Genomic DNA, 6,000 nt, shown 5'->3' with positions numbered 1-6,000 from the left:
TTTCTACCCCGAATGGTTGGCCCATACAGTCGTTGTTAAAAAGAAGAATGGAACGTGGAGGGTATGTGTGGACTTTACTGATCTGAACAAGGCCTGCCCCAAGGATTCGTTCTCAATGCCTCGTATTGATCAACTGGTGGATGCTACCGTCGGACATCCTAGGATGAGTTTTCTGGACGCCTTCCAGGGTTACCATCAGATTCCCTTAGCGTTGGAGGACTAAGAGAAGACTGCTTTCATTACTCCAACCGGGAACTATCATTATAAAGTTATGCCATTTGGGTTGAAAAATGCTGGGGCTACCTACCAAAGGATGATGACTAGAATGTTCGAACAAAGAATCGGGGAAGACCGTTGAAGTATATGTGGATGATATGGTGGTTAAGAGCAAAACAATACCCTCACACGTGAGAGATCTAGCCGACACCTTCCAGGTGCTAAGAAAGTACAAACTGCGCCTTAACGCCTCAAAGTGCTCTTTTGGCGTGGGATCCGGAAAGTTTTTGGGATACATGATTACCCACAGAGGCATCGAGGTGAACCCAGCAAAGGTCAAGGCTATTCAGAATTTGCAGCCGCCTCGGAACCCAAAAGAGATCTAGAAATTGACCGGAATGATCGCTGCATTGAATAGATTTATCTCTCGGTCGGCTGACCGGTGCCGTCCTTTCTTCTAATTGTTGAATAGATGGAAAGGGTTCCAATGGACCGAGGACTGCGCGTTAGCTTTCCAACAACTCAAGCAATATCTTTCTCGGCCGCCCATTTTCTCTCGCCCCGAGGCGGAAGAGGTTTTGTTTGCTTATCTGGCAGTGGCTGCCCATGCGGTCAGCCTGGTCCTTATAAGGAATGAAAGCGGGGTGCAAAGACTGGTCTACTACGTTAGTAAGTCTTTGAATGAGGCCGAGGTGCGCTATCTGCCCTTGGAAAAAGCGCTTTTGGCCGTAGTCCACGCCACGCGCAAACTTCCTCATTATTTCCAGTCGAACACTGTGGTGGTTCTGACCCAATTGCCTCTCAAAGCAGTGCTACGTAGTGCCGACTACTCAGGCAGGGTAGCAAAGTGGGGGACCATCCTGGGGGCTTTTGACGTTAAATACAAGCCTCGCACCTCGGTGAAGGGCCAGGTCCTCGTTGACTTGGTGGCAGAATTTGCCGAACCATTGCCGGAAGAAAGTCTAAAAGAGGCCCGCATGGGTGAAAAATCAGTTGGTGTGATCACAGCTGCGGTATCTCCGACTTGGAAAGTGTATGTTGATGGGGCAGCCAATCAGAAAGGATCAGGCGTTGGGCTTGTCCTGATTTCCCCTGAGGGAATTGTTTTCAAAAAATCTCTGAGATTGGCGTTCTCGGCCACTAATAATGAGGCCGAATACGAAGCAGTCTTGGTAGGCATGAAAATGGTACATAGAATGGGAGGAAAGGAAATCCATGTGTTCTCGGACTCTCAACTGGTGGTCGGCCAGGTCACGGGGACCATGGAGGCTAGAGATCCAAGGATGCAGGAATATTTGGCCCAGGTCAAGCGTCAGGAGATTGAATTTGACTCCTTCGTCTTAACTCATATCTCTCGGAGCGGAAACACTCATGCAGACTCCTTAGCCACGCTGGCAACGTCTTTGGCTCAAGGTTTACCTAGGGTTATCCTCGTTGAGGATTTGCTAGAACCCTCTCTTATCGTTGACAACGCGCCTCGCATTCATTTGATAAGGCCTGGTCCTAGCTGGATGGACTCGGTCGTGTCTTTTCTTAAGAATGACATCCTTCCCGAGGACAAATCTGAAGCGGATAAGATATGTCGAAAGGCGCCACGCTTCTGGTTGTCCGAGGATTAGAAACTGTATAAACGATCCTTTTCAGGACCGTACTTGCTGTGTGTGCACCCTGACTCAACGGAAGGGCTCTTGGAAGAACTGCATGAAGGGATTTGTGGCAGCCACACCGGGGGAAGATCCTTAGCCCATAGAGCTCTGACTCAAGGTTATTGGTGGCCTAATATGCAGAGAGAGGCTCAGGACTATGCCAGAAAATGTGATCAATGCCAGAGGTTCGCCCCTAATATCCATCAACCTGGTGGGGTTCTTAACCCTCTCTCCAGTCCTTGGCCCTTTGCCCAATGGGGATTGGATATAGTGGGGCCGTTTCCGAGAGCTGCAGGAAACAAAAGATGGCTTCTTGTGGGAACAGATTATTTCACTAAATGGGTTGAGGCCGAGCCCTTAGCAAATATTAGAGATGTTGATTCCAAAAAATTTGTCTGGAAAAATATTGTCACCAGGTTCGGTATACCACACACACTTATCTCAGACAATGGCGTTCAATTTGACAGCAAGGCCTTTAGGCAATATTGTGGTGACATGGGTATCATAAATAGATACTCCACCCCAGCTTATCCTCAGGAAAATGGGCAAGCCGAGGCCGTTAACAAAGTCATAGTCAGTGGGCTCAAGAAGAGGTTGGACGATGCGAAAGGCAGGTGGGTAGAAGAGCTCCCTCATGTTCTGTGGACATACCGGACCACACCGCGTAGGTCCACGGGAGAAACGCCATTCTCTATGACTTATGGAGCCGAGGCGGTGATACCTCTAGAATCTGGTTTTCCCACCCTAAAGACGAGCTCTTTTAGCCCGGAGAATAACAATGGACTCTTGGAAAAAGGTCTTGATTTACTCGAGGAACGACGCGAGGCAGCTATGGTCCAAATGGCTTATTATCAACAGAAGCTAAAACGGGGATATGATGCCCACGTGAAGCTAAGACCACTTGCACCTGGTGATCTTGTACTAAGGAAAGTTGTAGGCACTTCTAAGAACCCAGCTTGGGGTAAGCTGGGACCCAACTAGGAAGGCCCCTATCGCATTGTTTCAGTAGCAGGCATAGGGTCATATCGGCTAGCTGACTTAGACGAAAGAATTGTACCACGCCCATGGAATGTAAATAATCTTAGAAGGTATTATTATTAATAAAATGTGCTTTTGTCAGTTAATATTTCAAAGTTATGAGTACCTCTGACGCTTGCAGTTACTATTCTTAATAATCAAACAGAAACTTGGTTAAGTGTCGTCCTCGGACCACCAACCTTGTGGAAATTGATATCTTGTCATTTGTTAAACAGAACCTTAGTTATGCCGGGTCCTCGGACCTCCTACTTTGGGAAAATTAACATTTGAAGTCGCTGATCTTGAGAATCAAACAGAAACTTGGTTAAGTGTCGTCCTCGGACCACAAACCTTGTGGAAATTGATATCTTTTCATTTGTTAAACAGAACCTTAGTTATGCCGAGTCCTCAGACCTCCTACTTTGGAAAAATTAACATTTAAAGTTACTGATCTTGAGAATCAAACAGAAACTTGGTTAAGTGTCGTCCTCGGACCACAAACCTTGTGAAAATTGATATCTTTTCATTTGTTAAACAGAACCTTAGTTATGCCGGGTCCTCGGACCTCCTACTTTGGGAAAATTAACATTTGAAGTTGCTGATCTTGAGAATCAAACAGAAACTTGGTTAAGTGTCGTCCTCGGACCACAAACCTTGTGGAAATTGATATCTTTTCATTTGTTAAACAGAACCTTAGTTATGCCGGGTCCTCGGACCTCCTACTTTGGGAAAATTAACATTTGAAGTTGCTGATCTTGAGAATCAAACATAAACTTGGTTAAGTGTCGTCCTCGGACCACAAACCTTGTGGAAATTGATATCTTTTCATTTGTTAAACAGAACCTTAGTTATGTCGGGTCCTCGGACCTCCTACTTTGGGAAAATTAACATTTGAAGTTACTGATCTTAAGAATCAAATTGGAAATTGGTTAAGTCTTGTCCTCGGACCACAAACTTGATTAAAGTTAATTTCTTATTGCGTCTGGAAATTAGTGCCTTACTGGTCATTAACTCGGATCTTAAGTTCTATATCTTTAAGCGTTAAGCAAATTTATATAAGGAATGGTCCTCGGATCTTACATCCTACTGAAAACAATACCACACATTATAAGGGTTTAATCGTTATATGAGGTCTTTTTTTAACCAAGGCATTGTTTAAAATATCTCAACCATGTCATCTGCTGTTGAGTTTTTAATACTAAAACATGCGCATGACTGCGTGGAGGTTATGATTGTGCAATCCTTGGAGTTAGATTTGTTTACTCTGACCCTTTTTTTTTTAGCTATGTACTAATGGGAAACTTTTGCGACAAGTACAAAAAGAATAAAGTAAAAACAGATACAACACGAGTGAAAATCAAACAAAATTGTTCTTCATTAATCATTTAGATATACATTACATATTAAGTCTGAATATAGAGAAAGAGAAGTCCTAAGCTAGGTCCTAAGCTTTTGAAGGAGGATCTTGCTGAGAAGTGCTGGTTGCCTCGGTCTCTTTCAGCTCCAACTCAAAAGGAGACAGATTTTGCTTTCCTTTGTCTGCTACCTTCGTTGGAGGGACATTGGATTCTATGGTTTGGCTCAGGCCCTTCTCGGCATCCCCGCCTCCTTCCTTTTCTTTATTGGAACCTGAAGGTTCTGTAAGATCTGGAATTAGCTTTGGGACCATAGGAGGAAGAGCAGGAAGAGTTGTTTCAGGGGTAGGAGGAGCAGTAGGAGCCTCTTCAATCTCCTGTATCTCCAGGGGAAGCCAAACATTCTCGGACTTCCTTAGCTCCGAGGCTAGAGGAACTCCTGCTATGTTTAGAGCTTCCCCCCAGACTTTCTAACAGTATTCCCGGCACAAGGCCGCGAAAGCCTCTGTCAGCTGCTCCTCGGTGGCAGCTACCCCTTCCTCGTAACTCGCCTGCTTGGCAGCTTCTAAAGAGCGTTGAAATGCGCCGGCTTCTTCCTTCATCAGCGCAAGTTCCTTTTCCAAATCCGAGCGTTCCCTTTGGACTCGGGAGAGCTCATCATCTCTTTCATGAAGGAGCTTGCGCTGCCCTTCTATCTGGGTCTTCATGGTCTTCAGGTTTGCCTCGGCCCCATTCCTCTCTCTTTTTAGCTCAGCCACCTCAGAGATAAGCTTCTCATTTTCAGCAATGGCCGTGCCTAAGGACTTCTCAGTCTCCATCCGAATTTCAAGCTCTGTTCTGGCTTTCTTCCTAGTATCTTCTATAAACTTCTCGGCCACGAAGACTTCCTGAACGGCCTGCAATAAAGTATGAGGAAATTAGGTATAGCAGGACACTCATGAATAATCCAATGCTGTTAAAAATGTAATCTTCCTAAAAAGTTAAACTTACCAGGGCTAGATCCCTTTTTAGAGACAGGAATAATTGAGGTTGGCTCATCCTCTCCAAGGTCTCCATATCTTTCGGCAGCAGAAGAAGGCGTTCCAACACTTCTGCCAAGTGATGGGCATGACCTTGCTGGGCCGCCCTGATACTGGACTGGCAGGAGATAGGTGCGCCGTCTAGCCTTAAGTCAGGAGACCAGGTGGCCGGTGCTCGGCGCACTTCAGCCACATCCCTGATCTCCCCGCTTTCAACTGAGCGGGCCCTGCCTTTGCCTTTATGCAGCTTCTGCTGCTGAACGGGTGGCGGTTGTTATCGCGGTTTCTTTGGTTCCTTGCTGCCTGTCCCCTCGGCCTCCCCCTTTCTTTTCTTTTTGGGATCCTCGACTGGAAGTTTTGGCTCAGCTGGAGGAGGGGGAGGTGGCAAAGATGGAAGAGCTTGGGACCTCCCCGTCTTTCTCTCAGCAACCTTCGTAGCTCTCTTGGTTAGGAGATCCTACATCCTGTCCATATCCTCCTCGGATTCGTCCTCTGGTCGGGCAACGACTAACCCTGCAATTCCAGAGGCCTCAGTGGCTTCTTCTTCCTCGTTAGAGAGTACAACGAACTGGTTCCCTCGAGGTCTTTCGGTGTCTTCAAGTTGGAACTGTTCTATCTCCCCGTCTAGCGTGTTTGAAGAAGACACTTGCTCCTCTGGGACAACAGTTGCCTGGGAGTGTGTAGCTAGAGGGACCGCAGCAATCGGTTGTAAATACAGTATGGTGTTAGGGCTGTCAGGGAGGTCGT

Source organism: Castanea sativa, chromosome 7 (genome assembly GCF_040712315.1).
Source record: "Castanea sativa cultivar Marrone di Chiusa Pesio chromosome 7, ASM4071231v1".
Classification (NCBI taxonomy): domain Eukaryota; kingdom Viridiplantae; phylum Streptophyta; class Magnoliopsida; order Fagales; family Fagaceae; genus Castanea; species Castanea sativa.
This window is presented reverse-complemented; position numbering follows the sequence as displayed.